This window comes from Hyla sarda, unplaced genomic scaffold (genome assembly GCF_029499605.1).
Source record: "Hyla sarda isolate aHylSar1 unplaced genomic scaffold, aHylSar1.hap1 scaffold_1013, whole genome shotgun sequence".
NCBI classification, from domain to species: domain Eukaryota; kingdom Metazoa; phylum Chordata; class Amphibia; order Anura; family Hylidae; genus Hyla; species Hyla sarda.
Window position 1 is genome coordinate 100,684 of NW_026607632.1, and position 16,126 is coordinate 116,809.

Genomic DNA, 16,126 nt, shown 5'->3' on the forward strand with positions numbered 1-16,126 from the left:
AAAAGAAGATTTGTTCTCCCTTTTTACGGAAGTCTTTAAGTCTAAAATCCTCCCAGGCTCATGGAAGAAGGGTGATGTCTCCCTGCTATTCAAAAAGGGAGACCGGTCGGAACTCAAAAACTGGAGACCAATCACCCTTCTGAACTGCGACTATAAAATAATGGCGAAACTGTGTGCTAACCGCTTAAAGAACGTAATCCATAAAATAATTCATACAAACCAAGTCTGTGGGGTGCCTGGGAGGAGTTTATGGGAGAACCTAAACCTTTTAAAGGATGTAATTAGCGACACCAAATTAAGAAAAGGAAAGCTGGCGGTTTTATCCATAGATTTTGAAAAAGCTTTCGACAGGGTGTCGCATTTTTATCTTTTTAAGGTTTTAGAGAAAATGGGTATACCTGATGGCTTTTTATTGTCTCTTAGAGCTTTTTATGATAACTGTACTAGTAAAATTTTAGTAAATGGTTTTAAGACACAGGGCGTGATTTTAAATTCCGGAGTGAAGCAGGGGTGTCCCTTGTCCCCACTACTCTTCATTTGCGCAATAGAGCCTCTTTTATGTACAATACGAAAGGATAAGCAGATCCATGGAGTCCCCCTGCCAGGAGGAGGGGGACTAGAGGCGAAGGTAGTGGGGTACATGGACGATGTTGCGGTGTTTTGCAGGGACACCCCATCGCTTCAGAAGACGCTAAAACAGATTCAATATTTTAATTGTGCCTCCGGTTTTAAAGTCAATTTTAACAAAAGTAACATTTTAAACATAGGCGGAATGCCTTTGTATGATGTGCCCGTCCCTGTGTCTGAGTCGGTGCAGATTTTAGGTGTCTCCTTTGACGAGTCTAATAATGGTTTTAATAGCTGGGACTTGGTGGCTCAAAAAATAAATAAGAAAATATGTATGTGGAACATGCGAGAACTTACAATGGAAGGGAAGGTTTTAATTACAAAAATGGTGCTTTTACCTATTTTATTGTATTTAAGTCTGGTTTTCCCACCCCCCGAAATGGTTCTAAAGAAAATAACAAAAGCTTGTTTTACTTTCTTTTGGAGTTCTAAGAGCGAAAAATTAAAGAGACAAATTGTGATAAAACCGAACTCCAGGGGCGGTAAGGATTTTCCAGATTTTAAAGCTTTCCTTTTAATAAAGTTTTTTAGCATGTGTTTTACTACTGTTTTTAAAGATAGCTACTGGTCTTATTTTGTTCGTTTTAATACTGGTTATTTTATGCGGAGGAACGGCTGGTTTTCTACAGTTTTAAGTTGCCCTTATTCTTTGAATTTACCCCCTCAATACATGATTTTAGGAAAAATTTTAAACTTATATAATTTTAAAGGTAAAAGTGTTCAGGATCTGTGCAATAGCAAAAAACTACTAAAGGAAATAAAAGAAACCAGTACCGTGACTCCCATCAAAAATTTTAACGAACAGAAGTGTATACAGATTTGGAAGATGTTGAGTATTAATTATCTTTTTAATTCACAGAAGGACCTGGCCTGGAGCTGCGCACACGAGTGTCTTCCATGCCGGGCATTCCAGCACCGAAGAGGATTATCCAACTCTGCAACCTGCCCGAGGGAGGGATGCCGACAAGAGGAGACCGTGCACCATCTAATATGGACTTGTTTTTACTCACAGAAAATATGGACAAAGATACTCCCTCTGGTAAAAAGGATAACTGGACTAAAAGACTTAAATATTGCAGTGGTTTTTTATGGTTGCCTGGAATGCCCAACACGGACTCAAGAGACAATTGCATGGAAGATCATAAACTGTGTGAAGGCAGCTCTGTGGAAGGCCAGGAATATTTTATTGTTCAAGCATGAGGTTTTATCTGTGAAGGACATTTTATCTATCTGTTTTTATGAAATGTACCAGTACTATCTTTTAGACAAGAAGAGATTTCCGCTTTTATCTAGAAAATGGTTTTTAAAAGAATGGAATTCTATCTTGTAAAGCCACCAAGTGCCCATTTTATGTTTTAATATGTTGTAAATATGTTATTTATATGTAAATGTTTTTATTGACATATTTGCACAACTTTGTTAACATTATTTAATTTTTAATAAAGTTGCCCCCGTAAGGGTAGTCAAGTTAAAAAAAAAAATCTGTTCTTATCAGTTTAATATCTGATACGTCCCCTATCTGGGGACCATATATTAAATGGATTTTTGAGAACGGGGGCCGATTTCGAAGCTTGCTTCCGTCGCCCTATGCATTGACCCGATATGGCAGTATCTTCGGGTACAGTGCACCACCCCCTTACAGGGTTAAAAAGAAAGATTCCTACTTTCATTGCTACCTGCTTGCTGGCTAGCCAGCTAGCCAGCCCTGTGGGCCTTGCTGCTGCTGCAGCCAATAAACAAAAGGTGGTGCTGCTGCTGCTTCTGCTGCTTCTGCTTCTGCTTGTGTCTGGCCCCTGTTGGAGCGTCCAGGCACAGGACTTCTGCTGCTGCTGACTAAATGGCCTCCTTAATTGGATCATTTGAGTAGCCAGCACACCTGTGCAGGTAGGGCATGACATGATAGGCAGCTGCCTTGATAGCGGGTGGGTGCTGAATGTTCCTAATTGACAAAATAAGATTAATGCTTATGAAGAAATATAAAATCTCATCCCTTCCCCAATATCGCGCCACACCCCTACCCCTTAATTCCCTGGTTGAACGTGATGGACATATGTCTTTTTTCGACCGTACTAACTATGTAACTATGTAACATAACATGGGGGGGGGGGGTCTCCTGGCTGTTCACACAGGTGTGTCATTGCTGTACATTGACCATGCATTGCTTCTGTGGTATTGCAAAGGCAAAGACAAATGCTTCCAGCCATCCATTGCACTAATGGATTGGTCATCAGCTGGCTGTCTATGTCCCGCATCAATATAGACCAAAGTACAGAGGGTTAGGCTATGCTATTGTGCACCTACCTGATGCATCAGAAGGTGCGAGGCCCTTGCTAAATTCTGTGCACAGACTTTGAGATCTATGCTTTAGACTGTATCTAAACCTGCTCCAACATGGACTGACATTCTGGCCTACTTTCAGCCGATGCGACTTGTCTGTCGCTGAACAGTCGCTTTTTATGTATTCAGCACCTATGTATAATGTTGTAAAAATGCTCTAGAAGCTAAAGTCGCAGAAATGTCACACATATTTGGCCTGCAACTTTCTGTGCGACAAATTCAGACAGGAAAAATCAGTATAAATCCTTAGAAAATTATCCCCCAGTGTCTCCATCTGCTGGCGGTATTGAATAAGCATTGCTGCACTGATGGGGTATGCATTAGACGAAAAAAAAGAAGAAAAAGAAGAATAATACACCCAGAAAAGAGGCGAAAAGGAGAAAAACGTAAAAAAACGTGAAAAAAAAGTAAGAGGAAGAGAAGGGAAAAAAAGGTGGAAATGGGTTTAAAAGTGATTTCGGCGGAGAATATATATATATATATATATATATATATATATATATATATATATATGCGCACACACACACATAGATATAAACGTATTCTCCGTTGAGATATTGCAGCCGCTGCTGTGTCCAGGCCCAGGAGCCTTAGCACTGTGCTGTGATGTCACTCAATACCACTGACATCACTAGGTGTAAACAACATCTCTCCTTTGCTGTGTATGTGACTATGGAGCTGTTTGGTGATGTCGTCTATTACGGCCTTCATAGAAGCAACAGGAGATTGTTGCATCCATCTTGAACCCTCAGAACTACAGTGCTATGATGTCACTCACTTCCACAGGCCTTGCAGAGTGTAAACAACAACAACCCAGCTTTGTTGTGTATGTAACCAAAGGGATTTGTGATGTCACCTAGAACCTTCACAGCAGCGACAGCTTTATGAGGAGCATCAGCACTGCTCTGCCTGAGCAGAACCATCACCGCCATAGGTTGTCAAATAACCCGGATTTAACCCACACAGGTAAGTCCAATGGGGTGCAGGCATGTCCTCTATGCTTACAGCTTCCCGTGGGTGTTGGTTTGATACCGTTTGGGGACAGCCAAGGAGGCATCTGCAGGCAACAAAGGTAGGTGTGTGCTTGTGTGTGTGTTTCCTATGCAGATCCTAAGCCCAGTGTCACATGCAAGTAGGAGGAGTAAGAAGGGTTCCTGGCAAATCCGGGTTATGGATTGCATTTAAAAAGGCCCCGTGGGAGTGCAATGGGCCCCTGTCTTGCTGCTTAGCAATAATGGTATGGGTTTAGGTTCTGCTGTGTGTACTGGTGGTTGACTGCCCCCCAGCCCAGAGTGTGCATGGAAAATTGTCTGGCAGCCTCCCTGACAGCAAGCAGTGATAGTGCCCATGAAGGGGACCTTGTTGGGCCCGCCCCTTTCACGGTTATCGCTTCTCGGCCTTTTGGCTAAGATCAAGTGTAGTATCTGTTCTTATCAGTTTAATATCTGATACGTCCCCTATCTGGGGACCATATATTAAATGGATTTTTGAGAACGGGGGCCGATTTCGAAGCTTGCTTCCGTCGCCCTATGCATTGACCCGATATGGCAGTATCTTCGGGTACAGTGCACCACCCCCTTACAGGGTTAAAAAGAAAGATTCCTACTTTCATTGCTACCTGCTTGCTGGCTAGCCAGCTAGCCAGCCCTGTGGGCCTTGCTGCTGCTGCAGCCAATAAACAAAAGGTGGTGCTGCTGCTGCTTCTGCTGCTTCTGCTTCTGCTTGTGTCTGGCCCCTGTTGGAGCGTCCAGGCACAGGACTTCTGCTGCTGCTGACTAAATGGCCTCCTTAATTGGATCATTTGAGTAGCCAGCACACCTGTGCAGGTAGGGCATGACATGATAGGCAGCTGCCTTGATAGCGGGTGGGTGCTGAATGTTCCTAATTGACAAAATAAGATTAATGCTTATGAAGAAATATAAAATCTCATCCCTTCCCCAATATCGCGCCACACCCCTACCCCTTAATTCCCTGGTTGAACGTGATGGACATATGTCTTTTTTCGACCGTACTAACTATGTAACTATGTAACATAACATGGGGGGGGGGGGGGTCTCCTGGCTGTTCACACAGGTGTGTCATTGCTGTACATTGACCATGCATTGCTTCTGTGGTATTGCAAAGGCAAAGACAAATGCTTCCAGCCATCCATTGCACTAATGGATTGGTCATCAGCTGGCTGTCTATGTCCCGCATCAATATAGACCAAAGTACAGAGGGTTAGGCTATGCTATTGTGCACCTACCTGATGCATCAGAAGGTGCGAGGCCCTTGCTAAATTCTGTGCACAGACTTTGAGATCTATGCTTTAGACTGTATCTAAACCTGCTCCAACATGGACTGACATTCTGGCCTACTTTCAGCCGATGCGACTTGTCTGTCGCTGAACAGTCGCTTTTTATGTATTCAGCACCTATGTATAATGTTGTAAAAATGCTCTAGAAGCTAAAGTCGCAGAAATGTCACACATATTTGGCCTGCAACTTTCTGTGCGACAAATTCAGACAGGAAAAATCAGTATAAATCCTTAGAAAATTATCCCCCAGTGTCTCCATCTGCTGGCGGTATTGAATAAGCATTGCTGCACTGATGGGGTATGCATTAGACGAAAAAAAAGAAGAAAAAGAAGAATAATACGCCCAGAAAAGAGGCGAAAAGGAGAAAAACGTAAAAAAACGTGAAAAAAAAGTAAGAGGAAGAGAAGGGAAAAAAAGGTGGAAATGGGTTTAAAAGTGATTTCGGCGGAGAAATATATATATATATATATATATATATATATATATATATATATATATATGCGCACACACACACATAGATATAAACGTATTCTCCGTTGAGATATTGCAGCCGCTGCTGTGTCCAGGCCCAGGAGCCTTAGCACTGTGCTGTGATGTCACTCAATACCACTGACATCACTAGGTGTAAACAACATCTCTCCTTTGCTGTGTATGTGACTATGGAGCTGTTTGGTGATGTCGTCTATTACGGCCTTCATAGAAGCAACAGGAGATTGTTGCATCCATCTTGAACCCTCAGAACTACAGTGCTATGATGTCACTCACTTCCACAGGCCTTGCAGAGTGTAAACAACAACAACCCAGCTTTGTTGTGTATGTAACCAAAGGGATTTGTGATGTCACCTAGAACCTTCACAGCAGCGACAGCTTTATGAGGAGCATCAGCACTGCTCTGCCTGAGCAGAACCATCACCGCCATAGGTTGTCAAATAACCCGGATTTAACCCACACAGGTAAGTCCAATGGGGTGCAGGCATGTCCTCTATGCTTACAGCTTCCCGTGGGTGTTGGTTTGATACCGTTTGGGGACAGCCAAGGAGGCATCTGCAGGCAACAAAGGTAGGTGTGTGCTTGTGTGTGTGTTTCCTATGCAGATCCTAAGCCCAGTGTCACATGCAAGTAGGAGGAGTAAGAAGGGTTCCTGGCAAATCCGGGTTATGGATTGCATTTAAAAAGGCCCCGTGGGAGTGCAATGGGCCCCTGTCTTGCTGCTTAGCAATAATGGTATGGGTTTAGGTTCTGCTGTGTGTACTGGTGGTTGACTGCCCCCCAGCCCAGAGTGTGCATGGAAAATTGTCTGGCAGCCTCCCTGACAGCAAGCAGTGATAGTGCCCATGAAGGGGACCTTGTTGGGCCCGCCCCTTTCACGGTTATCGCTTCTCGGCCTTTTGGCTAAGATCAAGTGTCTTGCCCTAAGGTATTCGGGTACCCCTCTCCTCGGCCTTGTGGGATCGCCCAGGTTTATTGCCTGGGCTTCACCCACCTGCTGCTATTGGGGAGAGGGCTTAGTCCCAGGATAACGGGAAGGTGATCATCGGAGGACGGGTCTGCCGGAGAGGATGGCTAATGCGCCGAACGCTCCTAATACAGTACGGCTGTTTATCGAGGAGGAAAAGAGGAGTGCCTACGGGATTTTGCATGTCCAGCAGAAGGTCGTGGAGGGAGTGCTGAGGATGCCGCATGCTTCCATCTTCTGTGTCCAGGTCTTTCCCAGCCAAGGATTCTTTGACGTGACCTTCTACAACCTGGATGATCTCCGTACCTGTCTCTACCGGAGTAAGGAGAATGCTTCTCACCCTGACCTACAAGGGATCCGATTCATTTCCTGCGAGGCTCGGCCTAAGAAAATTCCAGTGGTAGTGCATATGTACAACCCTTTTGTGCGGGATGAGGAGATCCAGACCTTTCTAAGAAGGTATTGTGTGTCTGTTTCTGGTGCGGAGAGGAAAAATAACATCCTGGGGACTTTCACAGGCATGAGACGTTTTTGGGTGGAGTTTAGGCCTGCCCCCGAGGGTGGTGCTGAAGGTTTTTGTCACCCCCCGCAGAACTTTGCGATAGGGAACAACAGGGGGTTTCTGCACTACCCGGGGATGCCAAGTTTTTGCCGGGACTGTTTTTGCTTTGGTCATACCAGAGAGAACTGTACAACCGGGCAAGTTTGCAGGAACTGCCACAAGCCTGATCACCGCACTGCAGACTGTCCCGAGAAACGCAAGTGTCATTTCTGTGGTTCTTCGGATCACCTGGCTAGGAGTTGCCCCACTTACCAGTCCGGGGCACCCCGATCATATGCAATGGCTCTTCGAGGTGGGACAGTTCCTGAGGACTCCAATGCTGCCAGGGCAGGCGATGCAGAGGTTAGCGTGCTGACCAGTGAAGCAGAGTCTGCCCCTGTTTTTCCTTCCATTTCTAGGTCTGTTCCGGATGCTTTGGTGGCAGAGGGGGAGAAGGCGGAGTCTGTTTCGGAGGCATCTGTTTCGGAGGCCTCTGATCCCCCAGAGGAGATGACTGTGGACAAAGAATCCTTGAAGAGAAAGATGCCGGTGGAAGAATCGGAGGATGACTGTCCGACTCCTCAGAGTCAAAGGATTGAGGACTTTCCTAGCCCGGGAAGGGAGGAGGCAGGTGGAGGGTCGTCATGTCAGATTGATTCTGACTCCTCTTTATCCTCCCTGGGCACAGGTTATTTGGAGGAATGTCAGGTCAAAAAATTGACAAAGACTCTTAAGTTTAAGGAAGGGGAGGCAAAAAATAAGGGTAGAGGTCGGGGAAAGGCTAGGCCTCCTTTTGATAATGCTTGATTTTGTATTTCCTTTTTTTCCTTCAAATGTTTGAATGAGTTTAACAATTGGTTCTCTAAATGTCCGCAGTATTAGATCTTTAGAAAGGAGATCCGCCATTTTTGATTTACTTTCTGGATATTCTTTTGATGTTTTAGGTCTCCAGGAGTGCTGCTTGGATGGGGAGCCAAATATCTCCTGGCCTTATGGGCAATCGGTATGGTCTGGTTCAATGGAACGTAATTCGGGGGTGGGGATTTTGTTCAAAAGTAATGAGTTTGTTGTTAAAAAAGTTGTCCATATTGTTCCGGGTAGGGTATTATTAGTGCATTTTATTTTCAGGGGTTTCACATATAAAGTAATTAATGTTTATGCTCCAACTGGGAGGAAGGAAAGAGGGGAGGTGTTTGAGAAATTATATTTCTTTTTGAGTGGGAGGGATGATGTGTTCCTTATAGGGGATTTCAATTGTATAATAACAGAGGGGGATAGGAGTAGTACTACGGTGGGTGGTGGGTCTGGTTTAGACAGTACTAGTAAGCAGCTTAAAGAGATTGTAAATTTATTTGGGTTAAAGGATTCCTTTGTTGCCCATAATGATGGTACTATCGGTTATACATATTTTTCTAACAATACAAGTTCGCGTATTGATTTCATTTTTGTCTCAAAACTAATGTCTGTTTCTAATTTCAGACGGAGGAGGTTACCGTTCACGGATCATGCCTGGATTGAGTGTGTGGTAAAAGGTGGTGGTCTAAGTGAGTATGGAAAGGGTGTTTGGAAGTTGAATGTGTCTTTATTGGATAATGAATGTGTATTACAAGAATATAGGGAGCGTTTTGATGGATGGGTGTTGAGGAAGGATGCATTTTATAGTGTGGTTGAGTGGTGGGAGTGGGTGAAGTTAGAGACTAAAAGGTTTTTTATTAAAAAAGGGTGTGAGAAAGGGAGGAAAGATAGAGAAGAGTATGAGAGATGGCAAAGAAGGTTAGAGTATTTGTATGAATTGAGGCGTTTGGGGATGAGTGTTGAGAAGGAGATTGAGGAAGCTCGTGGAAGTGTGAATGAGTGTCTGGAGAGGAATGGAAGGAAGATTATTGCACAGGCTAGGGTTGAAGTGAAAGAGAAGGATGAGAAATGTAGCAAATTTTTCTTTAAAAAGGCATTCAGTAAAAAAACTGAGATGATGAGTGTTTTTAAGAATGATGGGGTAGAGGTCTTTGGTAAGGATGAGGTGTTAGAGGAAGTGTGGAAGTTTTATTCTGATTTATTCACGGAGAAGGAGCGGGACGTGACTCTAGAGGAGGAATGTTTGGGATATGTGGATAAGCGTTTGGATGAAATTGATGGGTTCTTTATGGAAGAGGATGTGAGGAAGAGTGAGGTGGAGGATGCTGTGAATGGGATGAAGAAAGGAAAGGTGGCAGGGAGTGATGGATTGCCTGTGGAATTTTATCTTGTGTTTTGGGATATGTTAGGGGATTATGTATGGGAGGTGTGTAAGGAAGTACTTAGGAGAGGGAAGTTATCTAAAAGTATGAGTGAGAGTGTGACTGTGTTATTGTTTAAAAAAGGGGATAAGAGGGATCTTAAAAATTGGAGGCCTATAGCGCTCTTGAATTGTGATTACAAAATTATTGCTAAAGTTATTGCGAATAGGTTAAAGGATGTGATTGATTGTATGGTAGGTGAGGAGCAAATGTGTGCAGTGCCTGACCGTAGGATTTCTGAATGTCTGTTAGGTCTGAGGGATGTATTGTGGGACTGTAAAACTAGGAAGCAAGGTGTGGCTGTTGTTACGGTGGATTTTGAAAAAGCGTATGATAGGGTGGTGCATGATTTATTGTTTAGGGTTTTGAGGAGGATGAATGTGCCGGACAGAATGGTGAAGTGGATTGAATGTTTGTATAGGGACATTTATAGTAAGATTCAGGTCAATGGTTTTCTGAGTAGGGAGGTGAGTATAAAATCTGGAGTGCGGCAGGGGTGTCCCCTGTCGCCAATTCTTTTTATTTGTATGATTGAGCCTTTGTTGGGGATGATTAGGAGAGATAAGGTGATGCGGGGTATAGAAATACCTGGTAGTCATGGGAAGGATATGCGAGTGATTGGTTACATGGATGATGTTACTGTTGTATGTAAGTCAATGGCAGGGGTAAGGCGTGCTAAGTTATTGATTGAGTGTTTCTGTTTAATGAGTGGGTTTAAGCTTAATGTTGGGAAGAGTGGTTGTAAATTTTTTGAGGGGTGGGGAGAGAGTGGGTTGTGCGAGTGGCCTGTGAGAGAGGGTGGTGTGGAAGTGCTTGGGGTGGTGTTTGATAATGATTTGTATGGGAAAGAAAGTTGGGAGAGGGTTTTGGGGAGGGTGGGGAATAAAATAAACTTCTGGTCTTTAAGGACTTTATCGATTGAGGGAAGGATTCTGGTTATTAAAGCTGTTATAATTCCTATTTTGCTTTATGTTAATTATGTGTTTCCTCCACCGGATAGGTGTCTGGCAAGAATTATCAGGCAGATCTTTGTTTTCTTATGGAATTCAAGGATGGAGAAATTGAGTCGTGGGAAGGTGGTGAAAAGCAGAATGCATGGTGGGAAAGGAATGATGAATGTGGAAGTGTTCCTGGCTGTGAAGTATGTCAGTTTTTGTCTCGCTGTAAGTAAGAAGGAATGTGTGTTTGGGTGCATGGTAAGGTATTTGGCTGGTAATGTGTTGTTGAAATATAAGCTAATGGAAAGGGACTTAAGGGTACCTGTAAGTTTTGAGGTTCCTTGGTTCTATCAGAGAATAGGGCGGTGTGTCAGGAAAAATAATCTGGAATGTGTGACTGAATGGAATGATAGTAAGAAGGTGATGAAAGTGTTGGAGCAGAGAGAAACAGTGGAATGTGTGGGAGGTCTGTCTGAGAAGGATTGTAAGGTAGTGTGGAAAAATGTCAGTCACAAGGAACTGACAAATAAACAAAAGGACTTGTCTTGGATGTTAGCTCATGGGTGTCTGCCAACAAGGGAATTTCAGAGGAGAAGGAGATTGGTAGACAGTGAAGTGTGTCCCAGGGATGGTTGCGGTGGATGTGAGAATTATGTACATGTGTTTTGGGAGTGTGGTTATGCGAAGTCTGTGTGGAGAAGAATGTCTGGTCTAATTAAAAATGTTACTGGAATTGAAATCTTATCCTTTAATATGATGATGTTTGGTTTGTGTGCAGTGGAGAGAGAGAAGGCAAGAGTGTTATGGTTCATAGTAAATTGTGTAAAAGAGGTTCTGTGGGATGTAAGGAATATTAGGATTTTCAATCAAACTGAAGTAAGTGTGAAGGAGTGTCTGGGCATGATCCGTGGTAAAATTTACCTTTACGTATTATGTGATAGGAAAAACTATGGTTCTGATGATGCAGAGGGGATCTGGAAACACAAAAAATGGAAGCACTGGTTATGAGTGTATTCTTATTTGTCTTTCTTTTTCTTTTCTTACAGATTATATCCTGATATGAAGGGACAGTTGGAGGGACAGAATCCGCTGCAATTTATTTTTTCTGAGGGAAAGTCATGAAGGGAAAGCTTTTTGTTATATGTACATGTAAAGACATGCTTCCTGTATATATTGTATATGTCAAATATGTGTTATTCATGTGTTTTCAGATGAATATGTAATTTTTTGAATGATTTACTTGGTTATGTATTGTATATTTCCTTTTCAATAAAAAAAAAATAAAAAAAAAAAATCTGTTCTTATCAGTTTAATATCTGATACGTCCCCTATCTGGGGACCATATATTAAATGGATTTTTGAGAACGGGGGCCGATTTCGAAGCTTGCTTCCGTCGCCCTATGCATTGACCCGATATGGCAGTATCTTCGGGTACAGTGCACCACCCCCTTACAGGGTTAAAAAGAAAGATTCCTACTTTCATTGCTACCTGCTTGCTGGCTAGCCAGCTAGCCAGCCCTGTGGGCCTTGCTGCTGCTGCAGCCAATAAACAAAAGGTGGTGCTGCTGCTGCTTCTGCTGCTTCTGCTTCTGCTTGTGTCTGGCCCCTGTTGGAGCGTCCAGGCACAGGACTTCTGCTGCTGCTGACTAAATGGCCTCCTTAATTGGATCATTTGAGTAGCCAGCACACCTGTGCAGGTAGGGCATGACATGATAGGCAGCTGCCTTGATAGCGGGTGGGTGCTGAATGTTCCTAATTGACAAAATAAGATTAATGCTTATGAAGAAATATAAAATCTCATCCCTTCCCCAATATCGCGCCACACCCCTACCCCTTAATTCCCTGGTTGAACGTGATGGACATATGTCTTTTTTCGACCGTACTAACTATGTAACTATGTAACATAACATGGGGGGGGGGGGGTCTCCTGGCTGTTCACACAGGTGTGTCATTGCTGTACATTGACCATGCATTGCTTCTGTGGTATTGCAAAGGCAAAGACAAATGCTTCCAGCCATCCATTGCACTAATGGATTGGTCATCAGCTGGCTGTCTATGTCCCGCATCAATATAGACCAAAGTACAGAGGGTTAGGCTATGCTATTGTGCACCTACCTGATGCATCAGAAGGTGCGAGGCCCTTGCTAAATTCTGTGCACAGACTTTGAGATCTATGCTTTAGACTGTATCTAAACCTGCTCCAACATGGACTGACATTCTGGCCTACTTTCAGCCGATGCGACTTGTCTGTCGCTGAACAGTCGCTTTTTATGTATTCAGCACCTATGTATAATGTTGTAAAAATGCTCTAGAAGCTAAAGTCGCAGAAATGTCACACATATTTGGCCTGCAACTTTCTGTGCGACAAATTCAGACAGGAAAAATCAGTATAAATCCTTAGAAAATTATCCCCCAGTGTCTCCATCTGCTGGCGGTATTGAATAAGCATTGCTGCACTGATGGGGTATGCATTAGACGAAAAAAAAGAAGAAAAAGAAGAATAATACGCCCAGAAAAGAGGCGAAAAGGAGAAAAACGTAAAAAAACGTGAAAAAAAAGTAAGAGGAAGAGAAGGGAAAAAAAGGTGGAAATGGGTTTAAAAGTGATTTCGGCGGAGAAATATATATATATATATATATATATATATATATATATATATATATATGCGCACACACACACATAGATATAAACGTATTCTCCGTTGAGATATTGCAGCCGCTGCTGTGTCCAGGCCCAGGAGCCTTAGCACTGTGCTGTGATGTCACTCAATACCACTGACATCACTAGGTGTAAACAACATCTCTCCTTTGCTGTGTATGTGACTATGGAGCTGTTTGGTGATGTCGTCTATTACGGCCTTCATAGAAGCAACAGGAGATTGTTGCATCCATCTTGAACCCTCAGAACTACAGTGCTATGATGTCACTCACTTCCACAGGCCTTGCAGAGTGTAAACAACAACAACCCAGCTTTGTTGTGTATGTAACCAAAGGGATTTGTGATGTCACCTAGAACCTTCACAGCAGCGACAGCTTTATGAGGAGCATCAGCACTGCTCTGCCTGAGCAGAACCATCACCGCCATAGGTTGTCAAATAACCCGGATTTAACCCACACAGGTAAGTCCAATGGGGTGCAGGCATGTCCTCTATGCTTACAGCTTCCCGTGGGTGTTGGTTTGATACCGTTTGGGGACAGCCAAGGAGGCATCTGCAGGCAACAAAGGTAGGTGTGTGCTTGTGTGTGTGTTTCCTATGCAGATCCTAAGCCCAGTGTCACATGCAAGTAGGAGGAGTAAGAAGGGTTCCTGGCAAATCCGGGTTATGGATTGCATTTAAAAAGGCCCCGTGGGAGTGCAATGGGCCCCTGTCTTGCTGCTTAGCAATAATGGTATGGGTTTAGGTTCTGCTGTGTGTACTGGTGGTTGACTGCCCCCCAGCCCAGAGTGTGCATGGAAAATTGTCTGGCAGCCTCCCTGACAGCAAGCAGTGATAGTGCCCATGAAGGGGACCTTGTTGGGCCCGCCCCTTTCACGGTTATCGCTTCTCGGCCTTTTGGCTAAGATCAAGTGTAGTATCTGTTCTTATCAGTTTAATATCTGATACGTCCCCTATCTGGGGACCATATATTAAATGGATTTTTGAGAACGGGGGCCGATTTCGAAGCTTGCTTCCGTCGCCCTATGCATTGACCCGATATGGCAGTATCTTCGGGTACAGTGCACCACCCCCTTACAGGGTTAAAAAGAAAGATTCCTACTTTCATTGCTACCTGCTTGCTGGCTAGCCAGCTAGCCAGCCCTGTGGGCCTTGCTGCTGCTGCAGCCAATAAACAAAAGGTGGTGCTGCTGCTGCTTCTGCTGCTTCTGCTTCTGCTTGTGTCTGGCCCCTGTTGGAGCGTCCAGGCACAGGACTTCTGCTGCTGCTGACTAAATGGCCTCCTTAATTGGATCATTTGAGTAGCCAGCACACCTGTGCAGGTAGGGCATGACATGATAGGCAGCTGCCTTGATAGCGGGTGGGTGCTGAATGTTCCTAATTGACAAAATAAGATTAATGCTTATGAAGAAATATAAAATCTCATCCCTTCCCCAATATCGCGCCACACCCCTACCCCTTAATTCCCTGGTTGAACGTGATGGACATATGTCTTTTTTCGACCGTACTAACTATGTAACTATGTAACATAACATGGGGGGGGGGGGGTCTCCTGGCTGTTCACACAGGTGTGTCATTGCTGTACATTGACCATGCATTGCTTCTGTGGTATTGCAAAGGCAAAGACAAATGCTTCCAGCCATCCATTGCACTAATGGATTGGTCATCAGCTGGCTGTCTATGTCCCGCATCAATATAGACCAAAGTACAGAGGGTTAGGCTATGCTATTGTGCACCTACCTGATGCATCAGAAGGTGCGAGGCCCTTGCTAAATTCTGTGCACAGACTTTGAGATCTATGCTTTAGACTGTATCTAAACCTGCTCCAACATGGACTGACATTCTGGCCTACTTTCAGCCGATGCGACTTGTCTGTCGCTGAACAGTCGCTTTTTATGTATTCAGCACCTATGTATAATGTTGTAAAAATGCTCTAGAAGCTAAAGTCGCAGAAATGTCACACATATTTGGCCTGCAACTTTCTGTGCGACAAATTCAGACAGGAAAAATCAGTATAAATCCTTAGAAAATTATCCCCCAGTGTCTCCATCTGCTGGCGGTATTGAATAAGCATTGCTGCACTGATGGGGTATGCATTAGACGAAAAAAAAGAAGAAAAAGAAGAATAATACGCCCAGAAAAGAGGCGAAAAGGAGAAAAACGTAAAAAAACGTGAAAAAAAAGTAAGAGGAAGAGAAGGGAAAAAAAGGTGGAAATGGGTTTAAAAGTGATTTCGGCGGAGAATATATATATATATATATATATATATATATATATATATATATATATATGCGCACACACACACATAGATATAAACGTATTCTCCGTTGAGATATTGCAGCCGCTGCTGTGTCCAGGCCCAGGAGCCTTAGCACTGTGCTGTGATGTCACTCAATACCACTGACATCACTAGGTGTAAACAACATCTCTCCTTTGCTGTGTATGTGACTATGGAGCTGTTTGGTGATGTCGTCTATTACGGCCTTCATAGAAGCAACAGGAGATTGTTGCATCCATCTTGAACCCTCAGAACTACAGTGCTATGATGTCACTCACTTCCACAGGCCTTGCAGAGTGTAAACAACAACAACCCAGCTTTGTTGTGTATGTAACCAAAGGGATTTGTGATGTCACCTAGAACCTTCACAGCAGCGACAGCTTTATGAGGAGCATCAGCACTGCTCTGCCTGAGCAGAACCATCACCGCCATAGGTTGTCAAATAACCCGGATTTAACCCACACAGGTAAGTCCAATGGGGTGCAGGCATGTCCTCTATGCTTACAGCTTCCCGTGGGTGTTGGTTTGATACCGTTTGGGGACAGCCAAGGAGGCATCTGCAGGCAACAAAGGTAGGTGTGTGCTTGTGTGTGTGTTTCCTATGCAGATCCTAAGCCCAGTGTCACATGCAAGTAGGAGGAGTAAGAAGGGTTCCTGGCAAATCCGGGTTATGGATTGCATTTAAAAAGGCCCCGTGGGAGTGCAATGGGCCCCTGTCTT

At 43.9% G+C, this 16,126-nt stretch overlaps 3 non-coding genes and 1 pseudogene across 3 annotated transcripts; all 4 read left to right on the plus strand.

Annotated features, from left to right (window-relative positions):
- The first annotated feature begins 2,056 nt into the window (after positions 1 to 2,056).
- LOC130298743 (U2 spliceosomal RNA) lies at positions 2,057 to 2,261 on the plus strand (annotated as a pseudogene).
- Positions 2,262 to 4,349: 2,088 nt separating this feature from the next.
- Positions 4,350 to 4,540, plus strand: LOC130298731 (U2 spliceosomal RNA). The gene has a single exon (XR_008850038.1). It is a non-coding gene; the product is annotated as a U2 spliceosomal RNA (small nuclear RNA).
- Positions 4,541 to 11,730: 7,190 nt separating this feature from the next.
- Positions 11,731 to 11,919, plus strand: LOC130298742 (U2 spliceosomal RNA). The gene has a single exon (XR_008850049.1). It is a non-coding gene; the product is annotated as a U2 spliceosomal RNA (small nuclear RNA).
- Positions 11,920 to 14,009: 2,090 nt separating this feature from the next.
- On the plus strand, positions 14,010 to 14,200 carry LOC130298732 (U2 spliceosomal RNA). Its single transcript, XR_008850039.1, has one exon. It is a non-coding gene; the product is annotated as a U2 spliceosomal RNA (small nuclear RNA).
- The last annotated feature ends 1,926 nt before the right edge of the window (positions 14,201 to 16,126 follow it).